The sequence below is a fragment of the Nicotiana tabacum genome, chromosome 13 (genome assembly GCF_000715075.1).
Source record: "Nicotiana tabacum cultivar K326 chromosome 13, ASM71507v2, whole genome shotgun sequence".
Classification (NCBI taxonomy): domain Eukaryota; kingdom Viridiplantae; phylum Streptophyta; class Magnoliopsida; order Solanales; family Solanaceae; genus Nicotiana; species Nicotiana tabacum.
In genome coordinates this window covers 114,370,227-114,394,155 of record NC_134092.1, presented here as the reverse complement: position 1 = coordinate 114,394,155, position 23,929 = coordinate 114,370,227, and positions in this window count along the sequence as shown.

Here is a 23,929-nt window from a genome sequence, read left to right as displayed (position 1 = left end):
CTTGTTTGAAGTAATATTAGAGAGCTCAAGGACCGTGTATGGTGTCCTCTGGTCATATTCTATGTAAAAATGAAGAGAGAGAGAGACGAGTTAAAGAAAATATATCAACTTTTGAAAAATCAAAAGGTGCTAGCTTGGCACCCTCTGATTCGCCCATCTTCCGACGCTTATATATTTTTTATCCGGATATCGTATGAATGAACGGTTAAGAGCGTCCAAAACTAAATTCCAAGACCTTAAATTTGGTATATAATGTGTCTCAAAAAGACCTAATATAGCACATGAATGGTCCACAATCATCAATAACACCAATGATCTCACACGACCAATGACAATAACTAACATAAGAATCAAGTACCATATACGTACCTAAGGCAGTGAAGTCTCAGTCCGATCCTCCTCTGAAAGCAGAAACAAGTGAGGATACCTAGACTTCATGTCTTCTTCAGCTTCCCAAGTCATCTCCTCCACATTATTGTTCCTCCAAAGTATTTTAACCGAAGATACGTCTTTAGTTCTCAATCTCCGAACTTGTCTATCTAGAATAGCAATGGGAGCTTCCTCATATGATAGATGCTCTGTGACCTGAATATCGTCAACTGGAACGACTCTAGAAATATCTCCAATACACTTGTGGAGCATAGATACGTGAAAAACTGGATGCACTGACTCCAAGTTAGAAGGCAAATCTAACTCATATGCTACCTGGCCTACTCTGCGTATGATCTTATAAGGTCCAATGTACCGAGGTCTAAGCTTTCCTTTCTTACCGAATCTCATAACGCCTTTCATCGGAGGTACCTTTAGGAATACCCAGTCATCTACTTGAAACTCCAAGTCTCGTCGTCGATTATCTGCGTATGACTTCTAACGACTCTAAGCTGCTAATAGCCTTTCCCGTATAAGCTTAATCTTCTCAACTGCCTGTTGTACCAACTCTGGTCCTACTAACTTAGTTTCCCCAACCTCGAACCATCCGATAGGTGACCTACACTTTTGTCCGTAAAGAGCTTCGTATGGAGCCATCTGAATGATAGAATGATAACTATTATTATATGCGAACTCAATAAGTGGAAGATGATTATCCCAGTTACCCCTGAAGTCCATCACACAAGCCCATAGCATATCCTCCAGTGTCTGAATAGTACGCTCAACCTGACAATCTGTTTGGAGATGAAATGTTGTACTAAGACTTATTTGAGTCCCCAATCCTTTTTGGAAGGACCTCCAGAAATTAGCTGCAAATTGAGCACCTCTATCTGAGATAATAGATATAGGGACACCATGAAGTCGTACTATCTCCTTAATGTAAATCCTTGCATAATCCTTTACTGAATACGTAGTCCTGACAGGCAGAAAATGGGCTAATTTAGTAAGTCTATCAATAATAACCCATATAGAATCAAACTTACGCTGGGTACGAGGTAAGCCTATGATGAAATCCATGTTAATCACTTCCCATTTCCAAGTCGGAATCTCTATAGCCTGCAATAATCCACCGGGTTTCTGATGCTCAATCTTAACCTGCTGACAATTTGGGCACTGAGCAACAAACTCTGCTATATCCTTCTTCATTCCATCCCACCAGTATATTCCCCTGATATCATGATACATCTTCGTCGCTCCTGGATGAATGGAATAACGAGAATAGTGAGCTTCTCCCATAACCTGCTGGCGCAACCCTGCTACATTAGGAACACATAATCGACCTCGATATCTGAGGACTCCATCTCCTGTAATCTCCAATGGTGTCTTCTCCTTTTGAGGGGTTGTATCTTTGTAGTGAGCTAGCACAGGATCTTCATACTGGCGTTCCTTCACTTCAGTTACTAGAGAGGATATTGCCGTGTCCTGAATAGTAACTCCGATACCACCTGAATCTAATAATCGAGCTCCATGATTAGCTAGCTGATGAATCTCACAAGTTATCTCACTCTTCTCTGGCTGTAAATATGATAAGCTACCCATAGATCTACGGCTGAGGGCGTCGGCTACTATATTCATCTTTCCTGGATGGTATAAAGATATCAACATCATAGTCTTTTAGTAGCTCCAACTATCGCCTCTGACGTAAATTCAATTCCTTTTTCTTGAATATATACTGAAGGCTCTTATGGTCCGTATAGATATCAACATGAATGCCATACAAATAGTGCCTCTACATCTTTAGTGCTTGAATCACCGCGGCTAACTCTAAATCGTGGGTGGGGTAATTCTTCTCGTGGTTTCTTAGTTGTCTAGAAGCATAAGCAATAACCTTACCATGCTGCATCAATACACAACCCAATCCAATGCCCGAAGCATCATAATAGATAGCATAACCATCGGTCCCTTCTGGAAGTGTTAGAACCGGTGCTGAAGTCAATTTGTCCTTCAATGACTGGAAACTCCGCTCACAAGCATCAGTCCACTGAAACTTGGTTGCCTTCTGAGTCAACTTTGTCAATGGTGCTGAAAGGGAAGAAAACCCCTCTACAAATCTCCTGTAATAACCTGCCAAACCCAGGAAGTTACGAACCTCTGTCGGTGTCGTGGGTCTAGGCCAAGTCTTCACTGCCTCAATCTTCTATGTATCGACCCAGATACCCTCACACGAAATAATATGACCAAGGAAGGCTACAGAATTCAACCAGAATTCACATTTAGAGAATTTTGCATATAACTTCCTTTATTGTAGATCTCTAAGCACAGTACACAAATGATCTGCATACTCAGCCTTTGAACGAGAATAAACCAAAATATCATCTATAAATACAATCACGAATAGATTTAGAAAGGGTCTGAACACACGGTTCATCAAGTCCATGAATACCGCTGGGGCATTAGTCAAACCGAATGACATAACACGAAACTCAAAGTGTCTATATCTGGTCCTGAATGCTGTCTTCGGAATATCCTTTTCTCTAATCCTTACCTGATGGTACCCCGACCTCAAGTCTATCTTTGAGAAACACCCGGCACCCTGTAACTGATCAAATAAATCATCAATCCTCGGGAGTGGGTACTTATTCTTGATTGTCGCCTTATTCAACTGTCTGTAATCAATACACATCCGCAAGGAACCATCTTTCTTTCTCACAAATAACACAGGTGCTCCCCACGGTGATGTACTGGGTCTGATAAAGCCTTTTTCAAGCAAATCCCTCAGTTGTTCTTTCAACTCTCTCAGCTCTGCAGGTTCCATTCTATAAGGAGGAATAGATATCGGCTGAGTATCTGGTAATGTGTCAATATCAAACTCAATCTCCCACTCTGGCGGAAGGCCTGGAAGCTCATCGGGAAAAACATCGGGAAATTCATTAACCACCTGAATAGATTGAAGGGTCGGTGACTCTGCTTTCATATCATGTACCCGAACTAAGTGATAAACATAGCCCTTTCTGATCATCTTCCTTGCCTTGAGATAGGAAATAAACCTACCTCTCGGTGATGCAGTATTACCTTTCCACTCTAGAACTGGCTCCCCTGGAAACTGGAACCGAACCATCTTTGATCTACAATCAACGTTAGCATAACAAGAAGCCAACCAATCCATACCCATTATAACATCAAATTCTACCATATCTAGCTTAATCAGGCCCGCTACTGTAGAACGAGTAAGAACTCTTACTATATAATCTCTATATACCCGTCTAGCTATCACTGGATCCCCAATAGGTGTAGACACCTCAAAAGTTTTAATCAACTCAGGTTCTATACCAAACTTGCTAGCAGCCAACAGAGTGACATACGATAAAGTGGAACTTGGATCAATCAATGCATATGCATCATATGAAGAGACTGATAATATACCTGTAACAACATCAGGTGATGACTCCTGATCCTGTCGACCCGCTAATGCACAAATGCGGTTCTGAGGACCGCTCGAGCTAGATGCCCCACTTCTGCCTCTACCACGACCGACTGGTGCCTGTGATCCTTGCCCAGGGGGCGTACTGATGATGACGAACCAGCTATAGATCCTGCTGGCTGAACTATACCTGCACCACCTCTCGTCGGACAATCTCTCATAATGTGGCCTGGATAACCACAAGTATAACAAACACCCAACCCCACGAGACACTGCCCGACATGATGCTTACCACACGGAGCACCTCGTGGTAAGGGTGGCCTCATCTGACTTGACTCACCCCTATACTGAGAACGAGAGGCCTTGGAACTCTGACTGTGTGGAACGATCAAATCTCCTATCGGAAAACTGAGGGGGTGCATTAGTTGATGGCTGAGCTGGATACCTCGGGTACTACTATCTCTGACCACCTCGAAAATTAGCAGAAGGACTTGAAGATCTCGCTCTCTTACTCTAGCCCCTATCATGCTCACGATCGGCCCTCTGCTTCTGCTTACGATCCTTTACACCCTGAGCGTATGCCTGAATACGAGAAATATCGATGCCTGGATGAAGTGAGACTGACATACAGTCATTGAGCAGGTTGGACTCCAACCCCATGACGAACCGGTGAACCTAATATTCCATCTTAGCTACAATAGTGGGAGCATACCTCGCCAAAGAATCAAACTAAAGGATGTACCCCTGAACACTCATATTACCCTATCGAAGGGTTAAGAACCTATCAACTCTGGCCAGTCTAAGCTCTGGTGGCAAATAATGATGAAGAAAAGCCTCTGTAAAATCCTGCCATACTGCTGGAAGGGCATCCTCACCTTTGGACAACTCCCAAGACTCGTACCAATTAATTGCAATATCCCGAAGTCTATAGGAAGCTAGCTCAACTGACTCAGTCGCAGTGGCCTTCATTACCCTCAAAGTCCTCTGCATCCTATCGATAAATACCTGAGAGTCCTCATTTGGATCTGCTCCAGTGAATATCGGAGGGTCCAAATTAATGAAATCACGAACCCTCGCACTAATGGCCCTATCTGCATGACCAATACCAACCTCCTGATGTCGAGCTTGTGCGGCCACTAACCGAGTCAATAACTGAATAGCATCTCTCATCTCCTGACCCGGTGCATCTGGATGAAGAGCTGGGGGTAATAGAGCGAGTGCTGGAGCTGCTGCCCCTCGGATCTCCTCTGGAAAGGGTAGGGTATGTGAAGTCTGAGATGGAGTCTCACTATGCGACTCTCCCCGAGACCTGGTAACTCGTGGCGCTCTACTTGTAGTCTCATCATCCACGGACTTGCCCTTCTGGGCGGCTGTAGCCTTCTTGGGCATCGCTGAAAACTAACATGTCGTTAGAAAAATGAATTCTTATATCGTACGATCTAAGATAAGAAAGAAAGTAACAATCCTAAATATCTTGTAGCCTCATGTCTATAAGTGTGGTGCACAACACACCCATAAACAAGACTCTACTAGACATGGTCTGTAGACAACCCTAGAACAGAACTGCTCTGATACCACTTTTGTCACAACCCAAACTGATGGGCCGTGACGAGTGCCCGAGTTCTACCTATCGAGCACCCCTAAGCATTCGTCTAAGATATAAACATGAAATAAGTGTAGGTCATGCATAAAGTCTGGAAATAAACTACTAATTCATATGAACAACCTATGCGAGAAAACATGCCCAAATATATATATATATATATATATATATATATATATATATATATATATATATATATATATATATATATATATATGTGTGTGTGTGTGTGTGTGTGTGTGTGTGTGTGTGTGTGTGTGTGTGTGTGTGTGTGTGTGTGTGGAATACGGTAGGGCTAGCCGACAAGGTCACATACTATCTAACTATACATGACTGTCTACAGACCTCTATTAGAGTGTACAACTATATAAAGGACGGGACTAGGCCCCGTCGTACCCATATATATATGTAAACACGTCGTACCAAAACTCAAAGCAGCTCCGGATCAAATGGAGCTCACCAACTCTCGCTGATCAAGGATCCTAAGAAGGGGGACCGTCAGCCTGTCTACCTGCACCTGCGGGCATGAAACGCAGCGTCCCCAGGCAAAAAGGGACGTCAGTACGAATAATGTACTGAGTATGTAAAGCATGAAAATCAGTACATAAAAGACATAGATGAAACATGAGGTAAAGAATTCCACTTGTGAGTCTAAATAACTTTGTTAATCCTAAAACATTTATAATATCATGCACGTGCGTGTAAATGTCGTATCATGCATAGGTATAGGTGTACATAACATCATCAAGTCTCTGAGGGCATCCCATCATATCATCTCGGCCACTGTGGGCAAATCATCAATGTATACCAGCTGATCAGGTAGTGGTGCGTATATAACGCCTTAATCTTTTCCCATACCCATATACATATAATATATGCGTATATAACGCCTTCTGGTCATGGGTCAATGTACATGTATATATGCATGAAATGCATAAGATATACGTTAATAAGATTTCTCGAATATCATAAAATCAATATGCCTTTCGGACAAACTTTATCAAATACGTATTTTTCTGAGACCCATGAACAGAGGATATAATAATAATTCACATGGGAAATCAAGAATTTAGACACCCATAGTATTTTTATGAATAGAGTCATTTATGAACGTTGCGTATTTTGCTCGTTTCTTTTGTATCATTTGGATCATGCCAAAAAGAAAAAAAGGGATAGCCTTAACATACCTCAAGTCGTCAATGCAACTCAACAACAAGCTTATGACAACTAGCGCGTCAACCCTATACCAAAGAAATACATGTACAATTTAGATGGCGGTAGTATATTACGTATCTCAAACGATAACTCAATTCTAAAATAAAACGGGTAGCATTTCCCCTGATTTTACTGCTCCCTCAAGCCTACTATAGGCGAGATACAAATATAATACAATCAGCAACTCAAAACTAACCTAATTATAATCCGGGACCTTCAATACAACAAAACCCCCAAATATACCATAATACACCCAATCAACAAATTATCAATTAGCCGGCAACTACAACGACGAGCGACTAACCTACTACCCTACCATATGTGGCGTTTATCCACGCTATTTTTATCCTTCAAAACTCCATAAATCAGCAGCAGAATAGACATCCCAAAAGCAACACAAAATAGCCTACAACACAGTTCGCTACAAATCAAATAACTCGAACTCACGACTTCCGATCACCGTCCCGTGAGGTCTAACTATTAGGAAACGAATGAAATGAATTTATCAACTTTTCTTGATATTTTAAAGCTTAAATACATAAATTAGGAATTTTTATTAACTATTAAATACATTCCAAAACTCAAACTACAAAGAAAAAGAGAGGCGATATAGCGATACTTACGTCGTAGGGATCATTTTAATGTTATCGCTTCTTGATTTCTTGTCCAAGATGATAGTCTTGTTTGAAGAAATATTAGAGAGTTCAAGGACCGTTTATGGTGTCCTCTGGTCATATGCTATATAAAAATGAAGAGAGAGAGACGAGTTAAAGAAAATATATCAACTTTTGAAAAGTCAAAAGGTGCTAGCTTGGCACCCTCTGATTCTCCCATTTTCCGACACTTATATCTTTTTATCTGGATATCGTATGAATGAACGGTTAAGAGCATTGGAAACTAAATTCCAAGACCTTAAATTTGGTATATAATGTGTCCCAAAAATATCTCATTTAGTTCACGAATCTTATATCTCAAAAAGCTCTATTATATGGCAAATTCTTAGTCGGTTTTTCCGCAACTTTAATTCGATTTTCCCCAAACTTTATTTGTTTTGTCCAAACATCATATATAGTCATATTATGACTTTAAAATTATTTAAATCATGATTAACAAGTTTCATATTTATTATACATCACCTTGGGACGTACATGGTGTAACACCCTCATTTTCCGGAGAGTAGGTTCGCCGGATCGATGGGAAACGAATAGATGATCCCCGGTTTCTTCCTTCGTGCGTTGTAACTGAGATGATGGATAAGTCAAAACGTCCCATCAGTCATGTCGTTCTGACTTTGGACACATGTCGATCATCGGTTGGTTGTCTTCGAATATGAAATATCGCACATTGATTGCATTTTTCCCTATAAAAGCTTCGACCTTTTATACTTCTTTCACTTTCTAATCTTAGCTTTTACCATTGAATTTTCTAACGGCTTTTAATTTTCTAAAATCTTCATACCCTGCTTCTTGAGCCTTCATATCTTCATCTCTAATCCTCAAACCTTCATATTTGTTCTTGGAGTTCCGACCCAGATCTTCATATCTTCATCCCACCTCCAAACCTTCATACTCTTTCTTTAAATCTTCATATTTTTCCTTCAAGTCTTCATACTACCCTTCAAATCTCCATATTTTCCCAGATCACAATGGCTAAAACTTCCAAGTAGGCCTGTTCATGGATCGAATTGGATCGGATTTGGTACATTTTAGACTATCCGATCGGATTTCGGATTTGATAAATTGCAATCTGAATCGGAACCAACTTAAATTTGGTTCGGATTGGATTTTGATATTTGGATCGGATAAATATTTCGGATTACAGTTCGGATTGTAAGCCTTATATATTAAGATGCTTATTCCATGAGTTCATCTCTTAGTGATCGGTGTAGCATAATCATCAACATACTCTATAAATAGGGGATCTAACAACTGATCCATAAAGATTTACCCAGCTAGAACGAGAAGGAAATACATACTCTATAAGGATAAACAACATCAACAATTCAATATGGATTCAAAAGGTTAAACTGAATAATATTAGTTGATAATTGTAGCAACAGAACTGAACAAACCCAAAAGGTTAAACTGAATAATACTAGCTGATAATTGTAGCAACAGAACTGAATAAACTGCAGTACCAACAAGGTAACAGATCAACAAAATAGATATAGGTATTCCACTATTTAAAGGATGAACTCAAGAAGGCAAAAAACATTAAAAAGTTCCAACTTCCATTTCCCTCACAATTCCAGATGTACTACTCCCCTTTGTTTCTGCAATAACAAAGGAAATGTTTAGACTTTAGTGAAAAAACTAAAACATAAAATCAAAGACCGACACACTGGACAAAAAAATAACTAGTGAAATAATTATACCAGCAAAATATAGCTCAATAATCTTCATCAATACTATATGTCGACGATGCAAGGCTCTTTTTCAGTATTGACCATTTCTATTGAAAGTTTAAAACCACACATATGTTAACATAAAAAGAATCCAAACAAACATACAAATAAGTTATCAAATATATATCAAAACAAAGAATAAAAGAAGAAATATAGTCTTACCAAGTTCAAGTTGTTCAAGATTATCTAAATCTTCCTTAATTTTAACCGGAGTTGTTGATTCGTTACGAAGCCAATCTTGGACACACACAAGAGCTTGAACCAATCTAGGAGTCGATGAACTCCTAAATGGATGAAGTATGCGTCCTTCAGTACTAAAGGCCGATTCAGATGCAACACTAGAAATTGGTATGGCTAGTACATCACGTGCCATATCAACAAGAGTGGGAAATATAGGTGAGTTCAACTTCCACCAACCCATAACATCAAATTTATCTTTTTCTTCCTCAACATCTTCACCCAAATATTTATCCAACTCCGTTTTTGAGTCAATACCTCCACCACTCTTATGCCTCTTTAAATTTAGCATGAAATTTAAAAATGATGATGAAGAAGAACATGAAGATGGAGAAGATGGAGGAGATGGGGAATACGGACATAAAGATGAAGTTGAAGATGGAGAAGATGTACATGAATCACCATTCATTTTGACATACTCACTGAACAAAGTTTTCATGTATGTCTTCACTTCCTCTTGTATTTTCACACCTTTTACTTCTCCAAACATAGCAGCAAGTGCGAAAGAAAGAGAGTGAAACTTGTGGTGTGGATCTAACACACATGAAATAAATATCATCTTGTTCATCTTATGAGGATCACCCCAATACTTTTCAAATTTCTCTTTCATATTCTTTGCTATTTCTCGAACGGCAACATCTTCATTTTCCATCAATTCTTTCAAAGAAGAACCTACCACACAGATCTCAAAAAAATGTACATTAGATGTAATATAAAGTGTGCCCGATACCTTCAAGGTGAGTTCATAAAATATTTTAAGAAACTTCACAATACGTCTTACACTTTCCCAATCACTACTTAAAAATGGACCTGTAGGCTGCCCATCCTCATAAATACAATTAGAAATACAATGCATCAATCCATAATCAATATCACAATATTTTGTAAAAGCGTCCTTATAAACTGCCGCAACCTTCAACATCAAATGTGTGGAGTTCCACCTAGTTGGAACATCCAAACACAATGATATTTTAGATGTTATCTTATCAAGATCACAACATTCTTTAAACCTCTTCCATCTTGCGGGAGATTGCCTTATGTACCTGACAGCTTGTCTTATTTATTCAATAGACACACTCCTTTCTTTCAACCCATCTTGGACAACTAGATTGATAATGTGAGCCATACACCTCACATGAACATGCTTACCTTCCATAAAATTTGTATTCCATCTAGTAAATTGTTTGGATAATTCTTTAACCATAACATCGTTAGAGCTTGCATTATCAACAGTCACAGTAAAATTTTTATCCAATCCCCATTCAATCAAACACTTAGCAACACCACTAGCTAAATCTTGACCCTTGTGACTAGTAATTGGACAAAAATTCAATATTTGTTTATGCAATTCCCAATTCTTGTCAATATAATGTACTGTAACACACATATAGTTAATTCGTTTAATTGAAGTCCATGTGTCAGTTGTAATACAAATTCTCTGTTTTGATTCTTTGAAAATTCTCTTCAAAACATGTCTCTCTTTATTATAAATCTCAAGACAATCTCTAGTCACAGTAGTACGAGAAGGAACATGAAATAAAGGTTGAAGAGTTCTCACAAAATCTCTAAAACCCTCCTTTTCAACAGAAATAAAGGGTTGCTCATCAATAATTATCATACGAGCTAAAGCCTTCCTACATGCCTCTTGATCAAATTTCCATGGGATTACTGATACATCACCTGTTTGACCACCCTTTTTTGGTTGAAAAGCTAGTCTCTGTTGGCTGGTGTCCACCTTATGGGGATTGTTCGGGCACTTGATCATATGGGATAGCAAATTGCTTGTACCGCTATTTTTTGTATTTGCTACATATTCCTCTTGACAATACTTGCATTTCGCTTTTTTAATCCCTTCATCATCAGTGAACTTGTCGAAATGGCCCCACGCAACTTATCTTTCTTTCATGCCTTTTATTTTCTTAGAAGCAGATTCATAATGGAGTGTGTTCGTTGTGGAATTATTTGAAGCACCACTTTCAATACCTTTTAGGATAATTTGAAGCTCATTTCCCTTCTCTGCCTCTGGCTCTGTCATTTATGAAACAAGTATAAAATAAAATCCTTGTAAAAAATCAGTACCGGCAGTTAAAAAAGGATAGCGAAGAAATACAAGAACCCACAAAAGTGCTTAAGTGCACGAGCTAACACCAGACAAAAATTCATGCAAAAACTTAATATTTAAGCTTTGAGAAAATCAGATGAGCAGCAGTATATTTTTAATCAAATAGCATCTTTGAAAAATTTAAGTTCTAAAATGGAAAGGAGGGAGAGAATAAAAAACCAAAACCCTATATCAATCTAAAATACAAATCGACCATAAATAGGAAAGAATCAATCAATAATCTAAAATGGAAAGGATGGAGAGAATTAAAAATGAAAACAAAACCAACAAACCTTAATTTTGGAGAGCAAAGATGAAGCGGCGATATTGGAGATTTGGAGTGATGGAGGCAGGTCTAAAAGCTCTAAGAGTAAGATATACCTGCCAGTTACCGATGTGAGAGAAATAAGACAAATGAAACCCTATTTGATGGCACCCTCACTTTTATATGTAGGCCTTATATTTCGGATTTCGGATCGGTTCGGATTTAAATTAAGCCAAACCGTATCCGATCCGATATCCAAAATATTTAAATCTATAATCTAAAATCTGATCCAAATTGTTGAAATCCGATCCGAACCGATCCAAATAACATGTATCGGTTCAGATTTTCGGTTCGACCCAAATAATGCACAGCCCTACTTCCAAGCCAGTGCCTCAACAGGCTGCCCCTTCATCTTCCCACTCGGTTGCATATGCCGAGGTGGCCTCTCCCGAGGTGTCTCTAGAGCCCCCCATGAAGAGCTTCATAGTATACCCGGGGGTTGTTCTAGCCAACAAGACTGAGGCGAGTGAGCATCGAGATACATATGCTCTGTCACTGAAGAAACCCTACCCGTAGTCCGAGCAGACTATACGTGGGAGGGTAACGACGTGGTCGTCCCCGGGCCCAACAATGATATAACTACTCATGTGAAGGGATATCTAATCGGCTACACTTACCCCTTCACGCTCGCCCCTGTGGATCCCATAGTTCTTGCTTTCTGTAAGAGGTACGAGGTGTGCCTTGGGCAAATCCACCCATCCTTCTGGAGGATTGTGATCCTCTTGAGCCACTTTGTAAACAATACCGAGTCTCTCTGGTTCACCCTTGACCACCTATTCTGCCTGTACAGTCCCTGAATCTTGATCAAGCTCGTCAGCCAAGCAAGCATGGCTCCTTTCTCAAGCATTGACGAGGACCGGGATCGAGGTTGGCAGGGGAGGTTCATTCGGGTGAAAATCGAAGACCTAATTCCCCCCGAGTTTCTATCGTTCCCCGAGGAGTGGAACACATCCCGTAAGTATTGTCTTTCTTGGGTATTTCTTCCTTTTTATTTCTTTTTCTCATCTCTTATGTTTGTGGTCGTGCAGCTGTTACCCGAGTTCCACATGAAATCCCCCGATTCAAAAAGTGGATCGAGGGGATCTGTAAGTAGATGCCTTACTCCGAGCGCGCATGGCACAAACTTTAGAAGGGCAAATGAGAGGCCCGTTCTCATGGTGAGGTTCTTCCCTGAAATAGTTACCATCACATTCTGAACTTATATAGTGCTAACTTTTCCTTTTTTTTCTTAGAGGTTTGCCTAAGACCACCGAACTTAGGCCTCTTGATGAGGACGAGGATCCGTCTTTGCCTGCCGAGCCCTCCGTCTCGGTACAGCTTGGGGCTATCGCGAAGGAGGAGAAGAAGAAAAAGAGAAAGTCCTCAGGTTCCCGGGACCCCTGAGGGGAAGAGGAAGAAGAGGGAGGCCACCCGGGCCCGGAAGCCCAAGAAGAATACCAAGGTCACCAGACCCTAGCTATCTCTACCAGCTCAGGGATGAGCCCTAAGAAGAAGACATCTTCGTCGCTCATGGATCGACCCCCACTGGGGAGCAGGCGTCGACCGAGAAAGGAGACAATGAGGTTGATCCCCTTCAGGCTCGGGAGCCTGAGGGGGAGATAGAGGTTGCGGCCTCCCAGGAAGCCGCTTCCGTTCTGAAGGAGGTAACCGGTGTCATTGACATACCGAGTCCATCCCAAGCGGGCAAAGAAAAGTCAAGTGAGGGAGTGCATGGTTCATATGATCCCCTCAACTTCTTTTTTGACAGTATGAACATGTCCACATTGGAGGATTTTTTCGGGTTGGGTCGCCTGGAAATCCCGAAGAAGGACGTGCCCTCGTGAGCTGGCGGGTCGAGATCGAGCCCAAAATTGGTGAAGCAATTTCCCGCACCAAGCGCGGACCCGAGGCGTAAGAGAACGGTCGTTCTTACAGTCTCGGAGGATGCTCGGGTCCTATCTGCTCCGGTGGGCATAGCTAGCTACCTCTGATGCCTGGTGATTGAGGAGGACCAGGCAAAGATAAACGTGGTGGGCACGTTAAGACTTTTCAATGAGGCGCAGCAAGCACTGAACCGAGTAAGGCGCCAACATGTTTATACCCCTTTATGAATTCTACTTAAGTTTTGATGTCTCTTACTATTTTCATTGTTTTACAAGCCTCAGTACTTCACCATAAAAGCTTCCTCCAGTACCGCTTGGAAATCAGCCAGCTCGAGTTTGAGCTCAAAGAGCAGGTTTGGAAGAAGGATATGTACATGCTCCTTAGTGAGCAACAAGACGAGGCCCTTAAAGTCCTCCCGAGGCTTCAAGCTGAGCTGGAAAAAGCTCAGAAGGAGGCTTTGACCCTGAAGCAAAAACACGCCCACCTAGTTGAGAAGGTAAAGGTCTTTGAACTAAAAATGAGGAGCTAGTTGTGGTGACTAACAATACAACTTCGCAGGTCCAACAGAAGATAGACCTGATTGCCCAGTTGCGGACGGAAATGGACGAGGTCAAGGCCATGGCCAAAGTGTGGAAGGGCAGGATGGACCTGCTAGCCTCGGAGAAGGAAACTGCGAAGGCAGAGCTGGCTTCGGTCGAGAACCAACTTCGGGTGGTGAAGGACAAAGACAACAAGTGGTCTCGACTGAACGATGATCTCCGAGCACAGCTGAGCTAGGCCGTCATAGAGCGAGATGATCTCGGAAGAGAATAATCGGCACTGAGGTCCAAATTAGACACAACCTCTACTGATGCCGAGGAAATGGTGGCCCAGTTCAAGGCCGATGTGGAGGCAGATGAGACCCTCCTAAAGACAAAGACTGAATACATGAAGCGGCATTCCCGAAGAGAGACCCTCGAAGAGATCCAGGCCCGAGGTTTCGACCTATCAGCCAAGATCGAAGAAGCTAAGAAGCTTGAGGCAAAGGCAAAGGAGCTCTACGATCCTGAGGGTGCCGAAGGCTCCGAGGGTTCCGAGAGCTCTGAGGGATCTGAGGATTCTGACGGTTCTGGCTACGAGTCGGGCCCCCGTGAATACCAAGCGTAGGTGCCTTAGTACTTTTTCAGTTTTTTGTTCTCCTTGTGTATTTTTATCTTTTTTTGTTTATTTTGAGGCCATTCTATAAAACATTTGTAAATATATTTTTGGAATATATAAGATATTTTCCCTTTCCAGCAATTTTATGTCTTTATTTTTCCAGCATCTTCTTGTAATTTCTATTCGTGTAATATTTTTGATGTAGAATCGGATGTAGGTCTAGGGAATTTTATTTTCGGAGGTTCGAACGAATCCTGACTTTGATGCCACTTTGTTTGCTCGTGGCTTCGAACCCTCGATGCGACCTAAGGTTTCCAAGATTCTTAAGTGATTTTAGACGATGTTTTGGATGAGGGTAACATTTTAGTAGGTTTTGAATGTTCGTAAAGGCCTTAATTTTTTTGTTACGGGCTTCGGACGTCTCCGAGCCATTTTTAGGGCGGCCGTAGCCTTTTATATCTAGGCACCGCCTAATAGGTTTGGTGCCTCATAGATTCGGTAGCCCGGGTCGTCCAAATTTTCGTCAGATGATAGTCCCCGAGTAAGGGTAGCCCTTGGGCTCGATAGTCCCTGAGTAGGGGTAGCCCTTGGGCTCGATAGTCCCCGAGTAGGGGTAGCCCGTGGGCTCTAGGATTCGGAGTCGAAGAAGTAAAAAATGCATAATAGCATAGCGGAATTTGTCTTTCATTTCTCAATGTGCAAGGTACATGATCAAAAGTGCATAAAAACGTATGTCATGGCTAGAGTGGACTATGTGAGCACGGTTCATACGACTGTTTGGCCCTTATTACGAATCCTAACCACCAAGTCTTAGCTTTTATCATACAAAGTTTTCTTGTTTCCTTGCTAAAAACCTTATCCGGGGGTGATGGACCCCAATATTCGAGGTCGAACTCGTGAGGGCTCGGAAACTGTTGATACGAAGTGAACGATCATTGACTCCGGTTTGAAACCGGTCTTCGAATGTTTTATTGTTGCATCGTTAAAATCCTTGCCGAAAAACCCATTTTGGGACAAAACCGGTTCAAAGAAAAAAGAGTGCAACGCGTGCTTTCAGACCTAATAGTCACATCTATCCTTGGTCGTTTACCTGCAAATGTTAGTCCGAATTATAACATGATTAAATAGTAATTGAGTTTGTACCTTAGCAGTAGTACCGCTTTAAGTGTGCCATGTTCCAGTAGTTCGGTAATTGTACGTCGTTTCCCGCTTTGAGTTTGTACGAGCCTTTGCCAGTTATTCCGACAACTCGATATAGTCCTTCCCAGTTAGGTCCCAGCTTCCCCTCGTTCGGGTTCCTGGTGTGTAATGTTACTTTTCTTAACACTAAGTCCCCGACTTGAAAGTGTCGGAGGCTGGCTCTTTGGTAGTAATACCTTTTTGTTCGCTGTTTCTGGGCGGCCAACTGGGCCCGAGTGGCCAACTCGATAAGACTTGGTTCCCCCACCTCGACTGGTATCAAGGCTTCGGCTCTATCGACCAATGAAAATGGGGTGGCCCCGGTGCTAGATTTTGAGGTCGTACGGTACACCAATAAAACTTCGGGCAGGATCTCCTTCCATTTCCCTTTCGCACCGATCAACTTCTTTTTCAGGTTTTGAAGTATGATCTTGTTTGTTGATTCTGCCTTTCTGTTCGTACTAGGGATATAAGGTGTTGATAGTATCTTCTTGATCTTATGATCTTTGAAAATTTTACGTACCTTGCTGCCGATGAATTGTTTTCCATTATCGCAAACGACTTCGGCCGGTATCCCAAATCAACATATTATGTGATCCCAGACGAAGTCAATGACTTCTTTCTCCCGAACATTTTCGAATGCCTGAGCCTCGACCCATTTAGAAAAATAATCGGTCATGAATAATATGAATTGAGCTTTACCAAGTGCCCATAGTAGGAGACCGACAATGTCTAGTCTCCACTTCATAAATGGCCACGGGGACAAAATCGAGTGGAGCATTTCTCTCGGTTGATGGATCATCGGGGCGTGTCTCTGGCAGTCGTCGCATTTCCATACAAAGTCCTTTACATCTTTCTCCATTTTGGTCCAGTAATAGCCGGCCCTAATCAGTCTCCGAACCAAAGATTCTGTCTCCGAATGGTTCCCGCAAGTGCTTTCGTGAACTTTTATCTCTCCCGATCCCAAGCATCTGGCTAGCGGGCCATCAAAGGTTCTCCTAAATAGTGCCCCTTCGACCAAGCTAAATATGGCAGCCTTGGTACATAGGGCTCTCAATTATTTGGGATCTGAAGGCAATTTTCCGGTCTTCAAGTAATCTATATACTTGCTCCTCCAGTCCCAAGTTAGACTTGTTGAGTTTACTTCGGCACGGCCTTCTTCTATCACCGACTTCATGAGTGGCACTACTGTTCTCGAACTGAATTCATCAGCATCGACCGACGACCCCAAGTTAGCCAGAGCATCGACATCGCTATTCTTATCTTGGGGTACGTGTTATAGGATCCATTCCCTAAATTGATGCAGTGTTACCTGTAATTTGTCCAAGTACCTTCGCATTCATTCTTCTTTTACTTCGAATGTCTCGTTAACTTGGTTTACCACGAGGAGGGAGTTGCACTTGGCTTCGATCACCTCGGCCCCAAGGCTTTTAGCCAATTCCAGACCTGCAATCATGGCCTCATACTTGGCCTCATTGTTAGTCAATTTCACAATTCTAATAAATTGCCTAATTATATTTCCCGTAGGCAGTTTTAATACGATACCGAGCCTGGACCCCTTTCGCATTTGAGGCACCATCCGTAAAAAGGGTCCAGATTCCCGAGGTGGTACCCGAGGTCAACAGTAATTCCCTCTCGACTTCCGGGTATTAAGGTCGGCGTAAAGTTGACCACGAAGTCTGCCAAAATATAATATTTTATAGCAGTTCAGAGTCGATACTCGATATCATTGATGGTAGGCTATAATTGCGTGTTTAGTTGCTTATCGCACTTTAATTTACTGCACTTTAATTGAGTTGATCTTTCAATCGCTAGTATTTTGTACTAATTGTGTGTTTTATGCCTTGAAGGGGTGATTCCGAGTAATATAGATATTGTGGAAATAATTCAACTTATTTGGAGCTTTAAAGTCTGAGTAAAAACCCAAAAGTATAAGACGGGATCGTGTTCGGGGGTCGAGGATCACTGCTGGATGTCAAAATTCAAGGAAGAATCAATTGCTGAAAAAATACACTAGTGCGACGCACTGTGCGATGCAGCAGTGTAAATTTATGTTAGAAATTGGCAAAGTTTAAAGGCTACCTAGGTGTGCGAGCGCGCACTAGGCGCGCAAGTTAGACAGTGTTCTGGCCAAAGTGTGTGGCCATATGCGCGAGCACACTCCCAGGTGCACGGCCGTGCACGTCCAACGCCCGAAAAGTGTCCTATTTCGCGTAGGAAAATGTGTTTTCGCTTGGGCCCGACCCTACTTCGTATATATACATGGGAAAACATTATTTTCTGGACTTTTAACACATGTAAGACCTAAGGAAGCTAAGGAGAAGTGGGAGAAGCAAGAGCACAAGGATTTCATCATTCAATCCTGACTCAAGACAAGAGTTTGGATCGTTTATGCTTTCCTTTAACATAAACTTATTTATGATGAATTACTCCATATCTATGGAGTAGTTCTCTTTAGGGTTTGATGGATTTGGTGAATTGATATTTGTTTGTGGATTAGAACTCTAGTTTTTATGTATTGAATTGTTTTGGATGATTTAATTGTTGTATCTATATTCACATTTTCATGTAATCGAGAGAGGCATAACTTGTGATATCGTTTCATTACTTTGTAGGTTGAGTTCATTAATTCTTCTTAGTAATCGAAAGAGGCTAGTTGAATTATTATTTAACCCTAGTTAGGAGGATAACCGAGAGAGGTTATCCTAAAGACCAATCCACTATGAATTTTTGCATATCTTCACTGAGCTTAAATTTGTTCATATTGTGAGGTTGAGACTTAATCGAGAGAGGAATTTCTACTAAATATTTGAACTAATAATTGAGTGAATTTGAGAGACTCACTTGAACATTAGAAGTGAATTAACTAGAGTTAAATCTCAGACATTTATCTTGCACATATCCAATCAACCCTTATTTTGTCCCATTGATGTCTTCCTTGCTTACTTTTGTTCGAGTGTCATTCGTCAATAAGTTAGACTTTTAGTTAATTTTAGTTTTAAATCACACAATTCTAAATTGTTGAGCATCTTGAATAGAAATCAAGCTATAAACTATGAAAATATTATTTAACTCCAATCCATGTGGATATGATATTATAATATACTATATTCGACTAGCGAGCATATTTAAGTGTGAGTTTTACGCTCGTCAAAATTTGGCGCCGTTACCGGGGATTGGCAATCAATAGTGGTTGGAATAATTTGTAGTGATAATTTAGAAACTTTTCTTCTTATTTCATTTTTACTTTTTTTCCTTTTTACGATTGGTGTTTCTTGACTGTGCGCAGGCTACAAGTTAGATTGGTGCATGACTTGATCCTCTAGGAAGGAAGTGCTACCATACGAACCATAAATTGAGAAACAACTACGACAATTGAGGAAGGAAAGAAATATCCTCGATAATACTGAGAAGGTTGGGCAATCCTCAACCAAAGGAATTATGGCGGGGGATGATGATAATATTGATTTGGCTGCAAGAGAGGCAGCCCAGCAAAGAGAAAAAGTTGCAAGGGATTCTGAGGAATCAACTCTTCGAAATACACAAATTGTCTATAAAGAAGAGAGAGCTCGGAGAATGGCCCAGAATAAACCTTTGGCTGCGGACCAATTCAGAAATATAGCTCCCGGTGCCAGGAGACCACTTGGCGATTATGCTAGACCGGTCTACAGCCAAGGCTTATCAAGTGTGATACCACCTTCAGTTGCGGCTAACAATTTTGAGTTGAAGCAGGGGTTTCTCCAAACTCTTCAAAACAGCTGTGGCTTCAGAGGAAAGATGAACGAGGATCCAAACAACCATCTAATAGACTTCGAGGAGAGTATGAACACATTTTAATACAACGGTGTCGTAAGAAGCAGTCTACTTAAGGGCATTCCCCTTCACACTCAAAGATGATGCAAAGCACTGGCTTCACAGCTTACCTAATGGATCAATTAGAACATGGCATGAGATGACCGGAAGACTTTTTGACAAATATTTCTTATAAGCTAAGACGGGCAAGTTTAGAAGAGAAATCCATAACTTCTGCCAAAACGAGACTGAAACTATGTTTTAAGCTTGGGAGAGGTTTAAGGATATAGTGTGAAAGTGTCAACATAGCGGAATTGAACTCTGGATGCAACTCCAGGATTTTTGGGATGGATTGACACCGACCTCACGTAGAACATTGAGTAATGCAGCTGGAGGCCCATTGATGAAGAAGACTCCAGAGGAGATAGTCACAATTCTAGATGAGTTATCTGAAGACGCAAATCAGTGGCCCTCTGAGATTGCTGAAAGAAGAAGATCAACTGGTGTTCACCAAGTTGGTGCTAACACATCTATGCAGGTACAACTTGATGTGATGGCCAAGGAAATACGAAAGCTGACCTTAACTTCAATACATATTGAGTCCCACATAGCTTGTGATATATGTGGAAGAGGACACCCTACTCATGAGTGTCAAGCCTCAATTGAGGAAGTTAATGTTGTTGGGTTATAACTTCAATGTAATGGGTCAGAAGCACCCCCGATTTTTCGTGGTGTTCACCCGGGGGTATTGCAAATGCATGGCAACAAAACAACTCCAGATTCCAGGGACAAAGAGCCCCAGGCTTCCAAAATCAGCAGAGGTCGCAGTTCCAGCCTCAACATTCCACTCAGCCTGGGCTAGAAGATCTAATGAAGTCTTTCATTGTCAAGATAGATGAGAGATTAGATGCTCATGGTGCAGCTATCAAAGAACTTGGCACAGGGTTGCGAAACTTGAAGAAGCAAGTGGGGCAAATTGCAACTGTATTATCTGAGAGAATCCCAGGTACTCTGCCCGCTAATACTAAATAAAACCCCAAAAAACAGTGAATGTTGTGACATTGAGAAGCGGGCAAGTGTTGAAAGATCCCACTCCAGTACAAAAAGAGGTGGTACCTAAAAAAGAAAGTGAGGAGCAACTGAAAGATGAAGTTGATAAGAAGAAAAAAGGCAAGAAGTAAGCTGAGATAAAGAAGAAGGAGGAAACTTCAAGAAGGGAGGAACACGAAGAGAGCAAGCACATGCTTGATCTACCTTTTCCCCAAAAGTTGTATAGAGAAAAGCTGGAAAAGCAGTTTGAGAGATTTCTAGATATGCTAAGACATGTTAATGTAAATTTTCCATTCACGGAAGTTCTCTCACAAATGCCAGCTTATGCCAAATTCTTGAAGGAGATTCTTACAAAGAAGAGGAATATACAAGAGACCTCAGTGGTCAAGCTCACAGAGAATTGCAGCGCAATTTTACACAATAAACTCTCACAAAAGTGTGGAGATCTAGGGAGTTTTACTATATCTTGCTCGTTAGGCAGTCTTAATTTTGATAAGTCTTTATGTGATTTTAGTGCCTCAATTAATTTAATGCATTTAGCTATTTACAGGAAGCTAGAGAATGAGATTGGAGAGATAAGGTCTGCACCAATATCTTTGCAGCTGGCAGACCAAACAACTACCATACCCGAGGGGATAGTGGAAGATGTTTTAGTTCGGGTAGATAAGTTTGTATTTCCTATAGATTTCATAGTGGTGAAGATAGAGGAGAATAAGGAGGCCCCCCTTATCTTAGGAAAATCATTCTTAGCGAGGGGCAGAGTAATATTAGACATACATGATAGAAAACTCATGCTGAGAGTGGGTGAGGAGACGGTGACTTTCGAGATGATTGTAGAGACAGGGGTGAAAAAGAAGAAGCCAGTTGCAAGTGTTGAATGGAAGGTGAAGAGTTCAAAAGAGAAGGCTGCAGTTAGTGAACAACAGAAGCGTGGGGTGTACCCCAAGAAGGCTGGGAAAAAACTGTCTGCATGGATGTGCGCACTAGTTCGGGCGAGAAGAATGAAGCCCGACTTTGATTCAAACCCCGACTAGAGATTCAGGGAAGTTTCCTTTACCTTATGCTTTTTAATTGTATGTCATGAGGACATGCCACAACTTAAAGTGTGGGGTGGGGGATAACTGTATGTTGTATGTATATGTGTTAGTTTAGTTTTTGTTTAGTAGGTTAGAGATAGAATTTTTTTTTTTGAAAAAACATAATTTTTTGATTTTTCCCGACGAAGGATATCATTCGACGGGTTTCTTGAGGGATTAAAGTCGAAAGAAAAAGACAAAAAAAATTTCTTTTGTAGGGTAGTGTAATAATTCCCCCTTAGTTTTTCTTTAGGACGCGGTTCTTTTTCAAGGATTTTGTTTGAACCGGGTGTAGTTAGTTTTTAATTTTTATTAGTAGTAGAAAACCTTGTGCTATGATTTAAAATTTATGCAATATCTCTTGACTTTATTATACCTTGAGAATAGTGAGTGCTTTGGTTGTGACACTTAGGCTCAGTTTTTGACTCTTGTATAAGTACCTTAAAGTGTATGATCTTAACTTTGCTTAACTACTTTGACTGGAGTGTCTTGATAGTCTAATTCAGAGTGAGTTATATGCCGTGTGTGTGAGATTTGTGTCATTCTGTGTATTGCATTTGATGTCTAGAACTTGCCCCGTGTGTTTGCAAAGCGAAATAGTAGTTTTATTCAGCCTTGGAAGTGATTTAGGCATTTCTTTGTTGAGCCAATTATATGTGTTTAACTGCCGAATTATTATATCTTAGTTAATACCTTTGAGCCTATAATCTTATTCTTTTGGCAATCACATTACAAGCCTTACCCATTTATTTGAATTGACCATCTATTGGAACCTTGTACCTCTCATGAGCACTTGAAATTGTTATGAACTTTGTAAAAAGTCGAAGTGTGGGGTGGTTGGTTTGGCTTTTGAGTGGAACTGATGAAATAAGTAGAAAGGTGCACTGTTTTGAAAAAAAACGTAAGAGCCACTTGAAAGAGAAAAAAAATATAGTTGTATTGTTCAGCAAAATATTCTTTGATAGTGGTAACTCTTAATGTAATTGTGCTTAAAGAAGTTGGGAGTTAATGTATATTGATGTGAAGGTAGAGTTATGGTTTGACATAAGTGTGGGATTTTGAAAGGTTAATTGTATGTATTAAAGTGCTTAGGGAGGTGTAGTAACTCTTATATCCAAATGTATCCTACCCATCTTGCAGCCTACATTACAACCAATTAAAGTCCTACTTGATCCTTGACTGAATGAGCTCGAATTAGTAGAGTAGTACACTACGGGCAAGCCTATGGTTCATCTTTTGTGGCATATGAATGTTGTTTTTGAGAGTGAGCGAATTCTTTCTATCTCAAGTTCCTAATTGTTCTTAATTTCTATGGTGTGTGGAACTACTCTCTATTGTTGTGTGAGGGCACTTGATTCATGAAGGAAAGGTAATGTCATTGACCTCTAGGTTAGAGTAAGTGGGTGAGTTGTAAATAATGCATGGTACTTGCGAGTCAAATGTTGAGGCTAGGATGTTACACTATTGTGCTTAATCTATTTTAAATATTCTTGGTATGATGAGTTATGAGAGTTGTGTAATGAGGTCGTGTCTATATAAAGTGTAGTTTGATTGCTCAAGGACGAGCAATGGTTTAAGTGTGGGGTATTGATGGTAGGCTATAATTGCGTGTTTTAGTTTCTTATCACACTCTAATTTACCGCACTTTAATTGAGTTGAGCTTTGAATCGCTAGTGTTTTGCACTAATTGTGTATTTTATGTCTTGTAGGAGTGATTCCGAGTAATGTATATATTGTGGAACTAGTTCGAGTTATTTGGAGCTTTGAAGTTAGAGTAAAAGCCCAAAGGAACAAGCCGGGATCGTGTTCGGGGGTCGAGGATCACTGCTGGACATCAAAATTTAAGGAAGAATCAACTGCTGAAAAAATACACTAGTGTGATGCACTGTGCGACGTAGCAGTGTAAATTTATGTCAGAAATTGGCAAAGTTCAGAGGCTACCCAGGTGCGCGAGAAATTTATGTCAAAAATTGGCTCGCAGGGACTTGACTAACATATCGTCAATATAAACTTCAATTGATTTTCCTATCTGTGCTTCGAATATCGGTTTACTAGGCATTGATAAGTGGCACCAACGTTCTTTAATCCGAATGACATTACATTGTAATAGTAGGTGCCAAATTTAGTTATAAAAGAAGTCTTTTCTTGATCGTCCGG